The sequence below is a fragment of the Lynx rufus genome, unplaced genomic scaffold, assembly GCF_022079265.1.
Source record: "Lynx rufus isolate CCGP_SWC_20201006 ecotype Redwood Valley unplaced genomic scaffold, mLynRuf1.p SCAF_8, whole genome shotgun sequence".
In the NCBI taxonomy this organism is placed as follows: Eukaryota; Metazoa; Chordata; class Mammalia; order Carnivora; family Felidae; genus Lynx; species Lynx rufus.
The window spans coordinates 64,961,278-64,977,662 of NW_025814896.1; positions in this window are offsets into that span (position 1 = coordinate 64,961,278).

Here is a 16,385-nt window from a genome sequence, read left to right on the forward strand (position 1 = left end):
CCTTGGACTTTGCAGGGATGTAGCCCCAACCAAAACGCACCTCCTACAGGGACTGGCCTCTGAAGCCCAGAGGATGAGCAGAGATTTCAGCGGGCTCCTCTCCCAGATGGGACTGAGCTCCACTTTGAACTACCAACGTGTCACAGTGCATGGGACTCCCTGGTGTGTATTTGAGTGTGAAGTGTGTGCATGTGTGAACTTTGTTGAGTGTTCGGTGAGACTGCTGTGCAGATTCCCATGAGATGCAAGAGAAATGTTTATTTCGTGACCTCTGGACACATCTACCTGCAGACATGCCTGAGGGGGAGGGGACAGTGTCCAGACAGACGTGCGCTTATGGGTGTGAATACATCCAACTTCGTCCAAAAATAAGACCCGGGGATGCAGGGGCAAGCACAGTGAAGCTTGGCTTTCAAGTTACTCACAGTCCAGTGGATGGTTAAAGTCATCACTGAAAAACAAACAAACCCAGTGTAGTTGCATATAGTGCCCTGGAGAGTGGAGGCTTCGGGATTAATCACAACTTTGGGGATAGAAATAGGATGGGCTCCTCAAAGAGGTGGCTGTGACCAGAAAGACGGATTGGATAGCTTGGAGGGAAGGCCAGGGTGGAGCAGAGGGGGCCAAGGCAATGAGAAGGTTCGGGTTCCAGAGCAGGGTGATGTGGCTGGTGCCTGGGTGCATAAGTAGACTTGTAATCAAATCTGAGAGAAGGGTGAGTGGGGGTCAGCTACAAGGTCACACAAGTTGTGTGGCCTTGATCCCATGGGCACTGGGGAGCCAAAGGCAGCTTTGTAGAGAGCTAAAGTGGTCCCACCCAGAGCCCTGCTTCAGAAATTTGGCTGGAGGGAGTGAGGCTGTGACTGGAAGGCAGATTAGGAGGCTATTTCTGATGAGCAGGCAAAAAGTGAGGGGGCTTGAGCTGCAGAACCAGTTAAAGACATTCAAAAGGAGAAATGGGGGAGGATTTGATCAGTTGGAGACCTATGGGCTCCCTGATGACATGATTTCAGTGCTTGCCCTTTTTTTTATGGGTCTATGACTTGATCCTAGATCTCATCCTCTGACCCCCAATTTCTCCAGAAGCATCATGCCCTTTAGCCTCGCATATGGTTCACAATGTTCCTTAGAAGGGTCTGTCGGTGGATGCCAAGGGCCAATTAGTGTGGGGCACCTTGTTGGGAAACCCACCGCCCACCCAGTATGGCCAGGTTTCCTCCCATGCCCACCACTTTCTGCTTTAGTTCCGCTGCGCAGTAACACCCTCTCCGAGTGGGCGCTAGGGGACAGGTGGAAGGGGGAAAGCTTGAGTCGCAGGCCCCACACCTGAAGGGTCCTCGAGGAGTAGCTGGAGTGACCAGAGGAGACCAGCACCCTAGGTGCGTGGGAGTGGGACCTGCGCGAGGGGTCCCCGAGGGTTGGAGACGAAGCAGGGCACCCAGGACTCGCGCCTCTCCGTGCCCGAAGAGTCTTCGTCTTAGCGCCACGGGCCCCGCGCAACTTCCACGCGCGCACCGTCCTGCGCACCGTTTCCGCGCGTGATCCTCCTGGCGGGCTCCGGGGAGGCTCTCAGCCCGGCGCCGGGGTCTTCCGTTTGAGCCACCGGGACATCAAGGAAGGCTTTCCAGGCTGCCGCGGCGCTTCGACGCGGAGGAGATGCTTCCAAGCAGCTTAGCGTCTCGTTACTGGACGCCAACCCGGGTTTAGAGCCCCAGAAAAATGGAATGAGTCAAGAGTCCAACTCAGGTTTCTCCGCGCCGAGTCCTTCTATTCTTCCGTTGCACCTTGCGGCCTCTCAGTCTGCTCCTCGTGACCAGGGCGAGTCTGTGCGAGTGGGTGTCGGCGCCCGCACGTGTCTGCTGAGGGTGGGTGGCTGGGCGTGACAGATGTCAGGGAGCGAGACTCGGAAGCCTCAGCTTCCAGACTCGCTCTCACGTTCCCTCCTGAGCTGTGAGTGGGAAAGCTCTATTCCTGGACTTGACCCTGTCTGCAGAGAGAGCAGGGATGGGGGAGGGAGAACTGGATCCAACCTCCCCCCCCCCTCCTCCCCGGCCCCCGCCACGCCCAGGGCGGTAAGGCAGGGGGGAGTGGGTCAGGGCGTCTGCGTTCCACCAGTCTCTCAAGACGTTTCCAGACACCACGTTAGGAGCCTTTATGACACCCAAAGAAAGCTCCGGGAGAGCCTGGCCGGGGCGCTCAGCCCTCCACCCCATCTGAAGGGTTACCCCTTCTGCTCTAGCGGTGCAAACCCAAGCAAAAAGTAAAACCAGGTCCGAGGCGGGAGGCAGCGCGCCGCGAACCATTGGCGGGTTTTTGCTGCCACCTTGCGGCGGCGGCGCGCAGCCGCCTAGTCCTCTGCGCCAGCCGCGGGCTCTGCCTGGGCAGGCCGCAGGCGAGAGGGCTTCGCGCTGCTTGTTTTTTCCCAGCACCTCTTACCCCAGGGTAGCCGTTTGCTACTCTTAAAGGGGTCTGCGATGAATCAAGCCCTGTTTTATACCAAAATCCACAGTCTTGTGTCTGTAAGGAGTCTCCACCTTGACCTGTGCGGTTTGGGTTCACCTTTCTAGCTCCTGTCTTTTGCTTAACGATTTGATCCTGGAGCTGTCCACCTGAGCTTGCAATATGCGTCTGCTGCTAGGGCTTTCTTTCTCCTGCACATGCTTCCGGGTCTCTTCCAGGTGAAGTGTGGGGCTCTGCTTCCACGACGACAGTCTGCCTGGCAGGATGCCATCCCTACCTAGCACCCACTTCCCCCCTCTACTCGTGGGGGAGAGGCGCTGGGTGCTGAGCTGTTTTTTGGAGGGTGGTCCTTATGATGCTCTGGGTGGTGAAGACACTGCCTCTCTCTGAACAGTATGACCAGCTTTGGCTAACATATTGAGTAGAATGGTAAAATGTCAGAGGTAAAAGGAGCCTTTGGAATCTCTTTCCCATTTAAAGAGATCAGGAAACTAAGACTTTGAGGATGGCTTAGTCTCGGGCCTTAAGCACACAGCTAGTTAAGTGGCCCATAACTCTACAGAGTCCCAAACACTGCTTACAGGAGGCTCCAATGCCAGACGATCTCAGAGGGGAGGTTGGTGGTAGGGAGTGGACAGGAGGAGCCTGTTCCTTGTATTTTCTTAAGGCTGGTTTGCTTGCCTTGTTCTCTCTTATGCAGCGTAAATACCGATCCTCAGTCTCTTCTCTACAAATCCAGAATTCTGAAAGCTTTGTTTAGGCTTGTTTGTTTGTTATATTTCCTGCCAAAACTATTTGGCAGCGAAACCTGAGCTAAACTGATGTGAGGCTATTTATAGCCCTCATTTATCCCACTTGGCCCAGATATCAGATGTTTCACTGTGGAAATATTAATGTGCTTGATTACAGGTACTGCTTTGTACCCCCGAGGTTGGTATGTTGTAACATATGATACATGCACCATTTGAATATACCTTCCTGAAACCTCCAAAATCCTGAATTCCCAAACATATCTTACCCCCAAAAGTTTTGGGAAAGAGAATGTGGTTCACTGGGTTGAGCATGTATATTCCTTTTTTAAGAATGTTTTTATTTCTGAGACAGAGAGAGACAGAGCATGAGTGGGAGAGGGGCGGAGAGAGAGGGAGACACGGAATCGGAAGCGGGCTCCAGGCTCTGAACGGGGCTCAAACTCACAAACTGTGAGATCGTGACCTGGCCCAAGTCGGACGCTTAACCGACTGAGCCACCCAGGCGCCCCGAGCGTGTATATTCTAAGGATAAAGAAGCTCATGGTAGGAGAGGAAGTTGGAAGAGTTGGAATGTGAATCATGGAAGTGGGTAAACCACGAAAGGTGAACAGAGTCACAGGGCCAGCCCGGCAAAGCTGGTGGCATCCTGGACAGCCTCAGGGACTAGCGTCTTGATTTCTACACAAGCTGGAGAAGGCAGATAAATCTTGGGGCAAGAGGAGCCACAGAGCCTCCTGGGAAAATTTATCTTTCTAGATGTTTTCCTATCATCCAGCTGGAGGACTGCCCAGGCCCAGGACTAGGCCCCTGTCTCCAAATACCATTTCTCCTCCCTGGCACGTCCACACACTGTGTAGGCTTCTACTGGACATGTCATGGTGGTTTGGGCTGGCTGGCTCCCAGACCAAGTTTGGTCCACCACAAACTGAGTGTGGTATTTCATGAAGTTCCAGGTTATCCTCAAGGAGGGAGGAGATCCAGGTCCCCTGTGGTCATCTGTACCAACTCCAGCAGCAGGACCTGTCGGCATGAAGGGGGCTGGGTTATGTCCAGACCAGCCTTGTGGCACATTCTTATAGGTGAACCTCCATACAGTTGTGGGATTCCATGAGCCTGGGCTCCTGCCTGCTCTTCTGTGACAGGAACCAGAATATCGGGACAAAAATGGACTTAAGACAGGGTGGGTCAGCCTCCTCTGTGCCCTGGCTGGGGACCACCTGAGAAGCTCAGTGCTGGTGAAATAGCTGGCAGGCTGGGCCGGGAGGTGGGTGAGGATGAAGGCCTGGCATGGACAAGAGTCTGGGTCTTTCTTCTCATCCTTCCAAGATGGTAGGTGTGAGAGTAACACAGTCTCAGTCAAGGCCCTGGGGGGCCATCCTGTGGCCAGTGGACAGCCCCCCCCCCCCCCCCGCCAACCCTAATGGAAATATAAATTTTCCTTTTTCACTTGAGTGGGCTCTTCTCCTTGAGTTGGGGAAAGTGTCAGATGGATGGAAACTGGAGGAGGAAATACTCAAGGAAATACTAAAAAGGTATTGCTTTTGAAGAAAACGTGGCAAAGGACATATAACATAAAATTCACCATTTTAACCATTTTAAAGCTCATTGGCATTTAGTACATTCATAGTGTGCAGCCATCACCACTGCCTAGTTCTAGAACATTCTGTCTCTGTGGATGTGTCTATCCTGGACATTCTCTATAATAGGAATCACACTGTACATGGCCTTTTGTATGTGGCATCTTTCACTCGGCACAAAACTTTCAACATTCATCCATTTTATAGCATGTGTCATATTTCATTCTTTTTTATGGCTGAAAAATATCCTGTCTGTGGACATACCGCACTTTGTTTATTTATCAGTTGATGAAAGGGGGGCCTTAACGCCTTCCCCAGGGAGGATTCAGGTAAAGGCGGAGTGCCTCCCACCCCCATGCATGGGGCCACCCAGCCTGCCAGTGGCTTGTATTTTAGCTTTAGAGAGAGAAGTCATCTGGGCTGAGTATACTTGGCTGTTGTCGTTTTCAGGGTCCTCCTCCCCAACACACACCCCGCACGGCCCTATTATTTCCCAATATGTTTGTTTAGAACCGTTCGAACTTGATCCTGGATGAAAAGAAGAAATGGGGCCTGAATCGTGCTAGGACAAGAGACAGGGTATCTGAGGGAGCTTGGAGCCAGGGTACTGGTGAAGGTGTGGAAGGCTGGAGGGCCAGCCTGGGATGAGAGCAGGCAGCGGGACGTCCTCCCCACTCCCTGCAGGTTTCTGCACCCCTGCTCTCTGTGCCCGCCCCCTCTTCCATTCACTGCGTGGCCAAGGGGAAATTGCAAGCTTCGTCTTCAGTGGAAAGAAGGGGCTTGCTTCAAGAAGCTCCAAACTTCAAAAATCAATAAAGGTCTTTTTCAAGGATGACTGTAATTCCGCAGAGATTAGATTCCTAACTCAGCTGCAGAACTGACCCCTTGGCTGGGGCCAGCTCTCATCAGTATTTTTTACTGAAGTGTAACTGACAAATAACATTATATTAGTTTCAGGTGTACAACATCACGATTCAATATTTGTATACATTGCGAAATGACCACAATGCGTCTACTTAACATCCGTTCCCATGCATAGTCACAATTTTTTTTTTCTTGGAACGAGGACTTTCAACTCCCGTTTTGTAAAAATTTATTTTTATCCATTTTTTATTGTTTTATATATTTTTTGAGAGAGAGCGAGCAAGCAGGGGAGGGGCAGAGAGAGAAAGGGGGACAGAGGATCTGAAACAGGCTCTGTGCTGACAGCAGAGAGCCCAATGTGGGGACGGAACTCACAAACCGAGAGATCATTACCTAAGCTGAAGCTAGACGCTCAATCAGCTGAGCCACCCAGGCGCCCCACAGCTCTCATTTTTAATTGCCATTTCCCACCAAGAGTGGGACTCTGCCCTTGGTGCCAGCCTTCCCTCTTTCCCCAGACCCAGGGAAATGCTGGACTCCACCCTCCAGGTCAGGTTGGGGACAGCCAGATGCCCACTAGTCTCACGCCCGGGTGGCCCGGGACACAGTCCATTTCCACCATAAGGCCACAGCCATGTGCCTGAAGCTTTAACCCTTTACAGGAGACACGGTGCCAAGGGAGGAAGAAAAGAGCCTGGGTTGACTGTTCGCTAGGCAGCAGGATGTGCCCTGGGTTCTTTCTTTTCTTTTAAGCCTCTCAGCATCCTGGGCCCTCAGCAATTTTTTCCCCATTTCACAGCTGAGGACATAGAGGGGCTGGGAGAATTGTAGAGTGCCTGCCAGTCTCTCCTCCATTGTCTGAAGTCACCTTGCAAGAGGGTGAGGATTTCGATCACAGACACCCCTCTCGTCCCTCTTCAGAGCCTGATGGTGGGGGGTGGGTGGGGGTGGTATCCATTGTGAGGAAGTGGCCGGGGGCCCTGAGTTCTGCGGGGAGGGGGTCGCTCCCTGAAGGCCTGGCTTAAGGATAATCCTGTGGCGCTCCTTTCCCAGAGGCTCCATCAGAGACAAATAGAATGAAGACACACCCCCTTGTCCCTCCAGGGAAGGCTGCTCCCTCTCTAACATAGCTCGGTCTCCTTCTGTGGTGGTTCAGTTCCTCTGTCTGGGGCAGAACTCACCCCTTGGCCCTGGCACTCTGTGAGAACTTGGGCTGTGTTGTTTGCAATATTTGTTTAAGGTATTATAACATTAACACTTGGGCGATAGGAGTCTGGAACTGCACTCTCCTGGAACATCTGGGCGTCTGAGTCACAGGAGAACAGCTCAGAGACAGGGTGGGGTGGTAACCTGAGCCCTGAGTCAGGCTGTGCCCAGAGCAGAGGCATTGTCCAAATAGCAGCAGGAGGGACTTAGGCTGTGGAGTGACACGTGGTGCAGAAAGTGCTAGACGAACACGGCGCCCTCACTGAGATACCTTGGCCACCAAAGAGCCACAGCCACACTCCCCTTGGCCTTACAGGGATTTGGGTGCATGGCTCAGTCCCCCAACTAGATTAGGGGCAGGGAGGGCTCTACCGGGCCCCTTTGGATTGCCCACAGCACCTAACACAAAGCCTGGCACGTACCTGTTGAATCGATGTGTGAATGAGCGGTAAGCACCAGCTCGGGGCCGTGGACCAACAACCCAGGCACTACCAGAGGGCCACAGAATTTGCCTAGAGAAACCAATAGGTGACCAGGTAGGACATGCCGAACCTGGAGAGACACCCCCAAAAGAGTGGAGGTGAGGATTGCCTGGGCAGGGCAGGATAGCCTGGGGCCCACAGGAGGATTCTCTGGGGTCACAGGTAAGGGAAGCAACCAGGGAGCTTGCAAGTAGGGAGCAAGAGGGGCAAGAGAAAGAGGGGCGGGCATCCCCTCCCCTCCCTTCCCCCCCACTGGCTGGTGGCAAAACAAGTCTTGTGTGAGTGAGTGCAGCGGGGGCTGGGGACGTCAGTGGTCTGGAGGTGATGTCTCACTGAAGTACCCAGCCCACCTGTGCTCTTCTGAACCCAGCATAACAACGGCGTTTTCTCCTTTCTCTTCCTACTGTTTTTCCTCTCCACCCACCTCTCCCCCCTTGCAAGATGGACACCACGTCGTGCCTGGCTGCTTCTCCACCATCCCCCTTCCATGGGTGCTTCCCTCCATTGCGTCTGCCATGTGTCCCGGCCTTCAGCCACGTGTTCCCATATTATAGACAGGAAGGAGCTTGCCCAAGACCGAACACCAAAGCAATGTCAAGGCCAAGGGCAGGCATTCTCCTGCTGTAGAGAGGGCACCTGGTAAACTTGGGAGTCCCGCAAAGAAGTCCCCGCCTCTGGTGTCCTGCCAAAGCCTCCCAGCTGTGGCCACATCTCTCCCACACTTCTGTGGCAGCATTTCCCAAACTGTCCTGTCCATTTGGGGCACCTGAGGCTCTTGTCAAACAGTCACAATCCCGAGTCCTTAGCGAATCCAAATCCCCATGTTCTCCAGGTGATTCCTGAGGGACAAGCAAGATGGGAAATCACCGCACCAGGACCTCACCCCTCAAAAGCACATGTGTGTGAGGTCTGCATAGCATTGGCCTCACCTGGGGACTTCTGGGGTCTGCAGTCCTAGGTTCAAAGCCAACATGCATTTCACAAGACCCTCAGGTGATTTCTATCCATGGAGGCACCCTCTGGGTTTGTAATTCCTCAAGGAGGTAACATTGTGTAGGGGGACAATCCGGGCCTTGGGATCTTCGTCATGTCATTGCACCAGTCTGGGCTCTTGGCTTCCTCCTCCGTGTGTGGGTGGTAACAATATCTTCCAGAGGTCGTGATGATTGGGTTAGATGCCGAGCTGGAAGCGTCTCACAAAGTTTACAGATGTTGTCTGGCCCTTGCCCTGCTGTTGCTCCTTTCACTCGGGCACCTAGGACTCCACATTCTGTCTGCCTTCTCCCTGGCACTGGCCTTCCCATCCTGCCGCAGCACATAAGCCCCTGGAGGACATGGTCAGCCTGAGGGGGGTGGTCATCCACTTGGCCATGCCCACAGCCCTCCCCCCAACCCACCTGTGGCCATGGAAACCAGAGGCACCCATCACCGGATGGGCACATACACTGCAGTGGGACAGGGACAACAATCACAGACATTCTGCCCCAGAGGGACAGACCCACTGGCAGGGCCTAAGCCTAGAGCAACGGCACTGGCCCCAGAAAAAGCCCATATGGAAGTTGGCTTGGGTGATGGGCTGGGCTTTTGCGGTGCCTAGAACTGGAGGGTGGCTGGACTGGGAGCGGCAGCTGGAACAGCACAGCGGGGAGGGAAGGTGCCCAGAGCAGATGTGTTGTGCCGTCAGACAAGGTATTCCCCAGCCAGTGGGGCTTACTTCTGGAAGGACAGTGGGGATGCTGCCAATCTCCCCAAAGTCCGTGGCATTTCCTGGCTCCAGACAGCTTCTCCTCTATTAAGATTTGTCCAGCAGAACTGCTGGGTCTCTGGAGCCCCTCAGTGTGCCCCAGTCTCTCTATTCACAATAGCTGTGTGGCCTACGTTTTCCTTTCCTGCCCTTCGGTTTTAAATTCCATCCTATTTGTTCCCACAAATGTCCCCCCCCCCTTGTGTGTCAATCACATGTTCCTTTTTTTATCTCAGAAGACAGGACCGTTATATTTACAGGGCTTTGTTGAGTCTTGTTTTATTGAAGGCAGAGGTTGAGCATAATTGTCAGACCCTGCTTTCCAACTCATTGTAGATTTCCTATTCTGTCTCCCTGGCTGTAAATATCATTCATCCTACAATCATTTCCGTAAGTTTTCACTTGGTGGCATCGAGTTATCCCGATTTAAGTCACATGCAACAACCACCTCGGAATTCCTTCCAGGGGTGGAGGTAACCCACAGCTTTCTGGAACACAGCGCTGCTCTCTCCCACATGGGTGCTTTAACACGGTCACTCCTGAAGAAGGCAGACATCCTCTCCCTGGGGTCTGATTCAAGCAGTCCTCTTGGAAAACACTTTTCTGAGCAGTCCCACAAAAATCTATAAAGATCATGAACCTGAAATCCAGAAGCTTAATATGTGGGAGATATTTAATGTGGCGGGGACCTCCACAATTAGACCATGTTGTGTCCATGGGGGGAGCCTGAGATCCACAGTGGCCTTCATCTGAGTAACCCATAGTGTACCAGACCTTGGGAGTGGCATGCGGGGTATGCTTGTAGGTCTGGGCGCCTTTGTCACGGCTGTGATTTGAAGAGGGGTGCCCCGGGCCTGGGGTGCCACCAGCAGAGACCCTTTTCCTTTTCCTCAGGGCACACGTTGAATTCTCCTTTCAGGAACTGGAAGCTTTTCCCAGGGCATTCCTGCCAGTGTCCTCCTTCTTCCTCCCTCTTTCTCCTTCTTTTCTTCTCCTCTCATCTTCCTCTTTCCCCTTTTCGTGCCCTTCCCTCTCCAGCCTTTCTCAAGAGCCCTGCCCGGTGCCCCCTCCTTCTGGGGCCCCCGAGCTCCCAGTGACAGGCCCCTGCAGCGGGAGAGCCAGCACCCCGCGTCCCCATCCTCCCCCCAGCGTGTCTGCCCCCTGCCTGCTTCCTCGGCAGATGCAGGCATCTCCTGCTTTGTTTCCCATCCTGAAGACGAGCAGCTGCCGCACTAATTGCCACCAGCAGGGGGTCTGGGCCGGGCTCACACTCCTCCTGTCGCTTAGGAGGCGGCCCAGGGGGGGAGGTGTTCAGGGGCCGAATGCGCTAAGCCAGCACTGAGCATTATTCCAGGAATTTTAAACACTCGTTAAAGGCTTTGCCGTGTCTCACTTCAGTACACATCATGCTCCAGTTACTGCTCAGAACTGCGGGGGCATCAGGCTGGGCAGCACTTATCAATATTTTAGCACGAGAAAGGCAAATGATGTTGAAACATTGAACTATATTTCCATCTGTTCAAACTGAAATGGGACAAGCACAGCTCAGGAAATGGAATACCTCCTCCCCAGCTGCCTCAGAAGCAGCGATACCCACTGGCCGGGCCTCTGCCCCTGCCTCAGTTTCTCCTTTACCTCTCTTATTACTTCGTCCCCAGTATTCATACCTCGTGGGCAAACTCTAAGGAGCTTGGTGTTGACAAGGTGTCGGGTTTGTTGGTAGAGCAGAGGTGCTGTCAACTCAAAGCATCCAAGAGTGATACCCCTCTCGTTAAAATGTGCTTCACCCATTGATTGACAGGGAAAAGCCGGGTCAAATGTGAGTTGTCTCTTTTGGTGTCAGAGGACATCATTTCCATCTCCTGCACTGGCTTGGCTCAGTGCCTGCAGACTGTCCCTCCTGCCGGCAGACCCAGGGACAGTGGTTAGACATGAAAAGAAATGCACAGACCATAGCAGGTGTATAACTGCTGCATAAATACAGTAAACAATAAAGCGTTTTTATTATGCCCCCACTGTCCCTGGAATGAAACAGAATTTATTGTCAGGAAAGAACCCTGAAAACTCTTAGTGTTCTATTGTCTCAAAGGATTTGAGAAGTTACTAGGGTGCAGAAAGCCGAGGTGGTTGTCATGGACCCTGAGGCCAGTCAGCTCAGAGTTAGTGGCTCCCACAAGAGCCCCTGGGGAATCTCCACCAGCGAGACCCCAAGAGGTCCGAGATTCACACAGTTCAGGGATTGGAAGCATGGAACCCTTGACCTTTATGCCCCCAGTACTAAAACAGATGAGGGACTACTGCCTCCCATTGTCCCTCACAGTGTGTTTTTGCAACTTCTTCTTTTGAGGCTGTTCTACTTAATTTGATCCATCTACAGAGAACTAGGGATGGAGTGGGAAAGGCCATTGGGGTGAGAGGTGGGCCCAGAACCTGCAGCCCCCAGGACTCACTCTGCTAAGGAGGGTATGTGGACTGGTCTCAAACCTTAGGGCACCTACTGAAGAATAACTTAAGATCTTCACTGTGGCTTCCTTGCTGGCAGCCAGGCCGATGGTAACTTGCCAGGTGGGAAAGAGATTTCCACCCTGGCAGCAGCAGGTGGACATTGGAGGCCCGTGTCTATCACAGGGGCTTACGGGCTGCAAAAGCCAGAGAACCCATCAATTTTATCTATACCTCTGCTTGCAGACAAGGCTGCCCACATCCCAAGCCAGTTGGAGGTGGGGCAGCTTCAGAAGTGGGATCCTCTCCCTCAGTCAGGATGGGGCGGGGGGGGGGAGGGGACAGTGGAGGGGAAGTACCTAGTCGCATCTAAAACAAATATGCAAGTGCTAAATGGCATCGTAAAGTCATGTCAGAAATCTGATATCCGATGAGGCAGAGGCCAAGGCCATTGCTGACACTTCTGGCCTGTGTGAGTCCAGTGGGGAGCCAGCAAAGTGCTTGGCCCTGCAGGGATCTTGGGCAGAGGGGAGGGGGGCTGGCTGAGTAGTATAGAGAGGTAGACCTATTTGTAAATAGAAAAATGTAATGTGTTTACTTCTGTCAAGCCAGAGTGATTTTTAAACTCACTGTCTGTAAGACCCAATTAATGTCAAATGTGGGAAAGACACACCCTCATGTCTTCATCCCTTGACCATAGAAGATGGGGCTGGTAAGGGAGAGAGAGAGGAGGCACTTCTGAAGATTTGTGAAGCAAGCCCAGAGCAGGGTCATGGTGAACCCTGGTCTAGGAAGGGTCCACCCAGCATCCTTATATACATTGGTCCCAGTGAAGAGCTAGGCAAGACTCTTAAGAAGGACTGGTGAGAGACAGAAGGCAGAGGGAATCAGTGCATTGGCTGTGGACAACATATGTGAGCCTGAGTTGGAAGAATTAAGACTTAATGAAGCCAAGACCTCTTTCTTGAAAGAAAGAAGGAAAGAAAGACAGAAAGACAGAAAGAAAGAGAAAGAGAAAGAAAGAAAGAGAAAGAAAGAAAGAAGAAAGGAAGAAAAAGAAAAGCACTTACAAATATTAGACAGAAGGCAGAAAGGCAAGGCCAGGGGAAGACTCCCCTTAAGTGAGCACTTACTCTGCATGGGGCGCTGTCCAAGGTACTTTTAAAATCAATTATTTCTCACAAAGTCTCTGAGATATAAATATTATTAAACTTATCTGACTAATGAAAAAAAATGAAGGTCAGAGAAGTTACATGGCATGTCAGATGACACACACAAGGTCACTGAGACCTTTTGAGTGGCACATTCAAATTTGGAACCTGAATTTGTACACTTCCAAGGTTCATGCTTTTCTTTTTATGCTACATGTTGCATGTAGCTTCAATGTCAAGGGTTAGGGGTAGAGAAAAGGAGCAGAGAGAAGGCAGGACAGGGCTTCCTGGAAACCAGAGGGAAAGAGGCATCATGGTGTAAGAAAATTGTGCCTGCAAAGTTACTGAGATGTGGCTGGTCCACAGCCCTGTGAATCTGGAATTGCAGAAGAAATGACAAGAAACCAGGAGGATTCCCATGAGGGTAAGGACAGCTGCAGAGTGAGTGCAGGTGAGCCTGAAATTAAATGTGCAAGCTCAGAGGCCAAACCAAAACACCATCATGGGGGGCTGGTGGGTCGCCAGCATGCCCGGGGCTCAGCATGTTTGTGTGTAGGCAGCACTGAAAGGGGACCAGAACACAAGGTAAGGGTTGGTGGAAGCAACTTTCTTAACTTCATGAGACAGGCTAATGCCGTTAGGATGCTAAGCTATTTACAATCAGGAGCACAAATAAACACAAAGATTCTTTTTGTTTTGTTTTGTTTTGTTTTTAATAAAGATTTCATTTTTTAAAAGTAATCTCTACACCCAACATGGCACTCGAACTCACAACCCCGAGATCAAGAGTCACATGCTTTACTGACTGAGCCAGCCAGGTGCCCTCAAAACAAAGATTCTTTAAACTGCAACTTTGCAGGGGTGCCTGGGTAGCTTTTTCAGTTAAGTATCCAATTTCAGCTCAGGTCATGATCTCATGGTTCATGAGTTCGAGCCCTGCATTGGGCTCTCTGCTGTCAGTGCAAAGCCCACTTCAGATCCTCTGCCTCCCTCCCTCTCTGTCTCAAAAATAAATAAACATTTAAACTGTAACTTTGCAGAGCTTCATACTGGCTATAGTAGAACACATTTTTGTGTGCGTATACTGCGACCGAAGGGATCTCCAGTCAGAGGTAATGAGGGATTCCAGGGTCCACCCAGCAACCCAGTCTGCAGAAAGTACAGAGAAAATGGGAACTGGAGCTTGGAGAAAGGGTTGGTGGGGTTCTTTTGACTCAGAGTAGAGAGTCATGGGCTCTCATCAGAAACCAGTGCTTGCAGAGCAAACGCATGTGGAAATGAACATGATAAGAGTCTTAATTGTGAGTCTGGGCCTCTGAGAACCCAAGGAGAGCTGCCTGGAAGGCCTCACAGAGACTGAAGAGTGAGCTATTTGGATATCAGAAGGTTGTTCAGGATTTCAGGTTCTCTAGAGTCAAGGTTACATGGCTTGACACCAAATTTTATTTATTTATTTATTTATTTATTTATTTATTTATTTAACTTAAATTTTTAAAAATATTTATTTTTGAAAGAGAGAGAGACAGAGCACAAGTGGGGGAGGGGCAGAGAGAGAGAGGGAGGCACGGAATCTGAAGCAGGTTCCAGGCTCTGAACTGTCAGCACAGAGCCCGACATGGGGCTCGAACCCAGGAACTGTGAGATCATGGATGCCTAACCGACTGAATCACCTCGGTGCCCTGAGACCAAATTTTAAACTGCAGTCTCATACTTCCTAAGATCTTCCAAGTATGCCCAATGATGGAGACATTGAAGATAATTATAAATTAAATGCATTAATTTTGGGGTGCCTGGGTGGCTTAGTCATTGGGTGTCCGACTTCAGCTCAGGTCATGATCTCATGGTCCATGAGTTCGAGCCCCATGTCAGGCTCTGTGCTGACAGCTCAGAGCCTGAAGCCCGCTTCAGATTCTGTGTTGCCTTCTCTCTCTGCCCCTTTCCCACTTGTACTCTGTCCCTCTCTCTCTCTCTCTTTCTCTCCAACATAAATGAGCATAAATAAAAATAAATAAATAAATAAATAAATAAGTTAATTTATTAATTTCTATAGGCAAAAAATTTTAAGCAAGAAATAATGTGAGACTGGTAACATTATGGACATACTTATCATTGTGTTTGATATGCAGCTTGTGAAGCTTTTCAAACTGGCCTGGAGGAGATTCAGCTTATAGCAATTATTCAACAGTGTTTATTGAACATCGACTGCGTGGCAGGTATTGTTCTAGGAACTTGGGCTGTATCAGTGGACAAAGATAGTCAAGGGTCTTTGTCCTCGTGTTAAGGGAGATGGACCAAAATAAATAAATATTATAAATTAGTAAACATATAGTGTGTTTGAAGGTGACATGGCTATAGGAACAAAAAGAGTAAGACAAGGGAAGAGAGCCAGAAAGAATGGGGTAGGGGCAAGGCATGGCAAAAAAGAAGGTTGTCAGCCTAGACTTCAGTGAGAAAGTGAGAACTGGGCTGGCTTGTAGGAGGTGAGTCAGGTAAACATCTGGAAGAAATGTGTTCCAGGAAGAGAGAACAGCCAAGGTTGAGGCCCAGAGGTCTGCCTTGGATGAAGGACAGCAAGGAGGCCAGTGTGATTTGAGTGGGGAGCATTTGGAGAGGTGGTCACAGAAGTGGTGCTGGGGGCAGTGCTGGCCCTGGCAGGCCATACAGCTGCTGTAGAGAGCTGGCTTGTACTCGAGGGTAGTGGGAACCCTAGGAGGGTTCTGAGTAACTAGAAGGTGGGAGGTCCCATTCACGGAGACCGGGAAGGCTAAAGGTGGGGCATATTTGGGGTGCGGAGGGAGGTGATCAAGAACTTGGTTTAGACATGTTGAGTCTTAGTGTCTATGAACCTTCCAGGTAAAGAGGTTGAGCAGGCAGTAGGATATACAGGTAGGAATCCAAGGATGGTCTGGGTGGGTTGGAGTTGGCATTTTCTATACGGATGTTTAAGGCCATGGGGTGGGATGACCTCACCAAGGAAGAGAGTAGATGGAGAAAAGGAAAGAACAAGATGCCCCGAGCACTCCAACTGTTATGGGTCAGGGAGAAGAAGAAGAACCAGTCAAAGAGGCTGAGAAGGAGTGAGCAGGGAGATAGGAAGAAAACCAACAGGGGGTTGTTCTGGAAGTCAAAGAAGTGTATCTGTGAAGAAAGCTGTCGAGATGAAAGTCAAGTAACACATGTGCAGGGTTTAGCAGAGGTTGGCACATAGTAGGAACTCAGCAAATGATAGATACCTGAATTATTGTATGAGCAGTAGTATGTGAGCACTGGGGGAGAGGAGGAAAATGGAAGGCCAGGTAGAGAAATGAGCCCTTGGTTAATCAGATCGTCATTAAGAAGAATCTACACTCAATCAGAATCTGATGGCGAGGGGTTGTTGATACACAACTACCAGATTAAAACTATTCTGGGGAAAGGGCCCCAGGTTTAGTGGGGGGGACTCTTCCATTGTCTCCAACCCTCGAGCGCTCCCCACTGTGGGAGGAGGACACAATCCTGCTCATGCGTGAGGTCTCAAAATGACTTCTTGAACCTCTTTAAAATTTTTTAAAAAATATTTACTTGTGTGTATGTGTGTGTGTATGTGTGTGTGTGAGAGAGAGAGAGAGAGATTGAGAGAGAAAGAGAGAGAGACAGAGAGAGAGAGAGAACGAACATGCACATATGTGAGCGGGGGAAAAGCAGAGAGAGGAAGACAGAGAATCCAA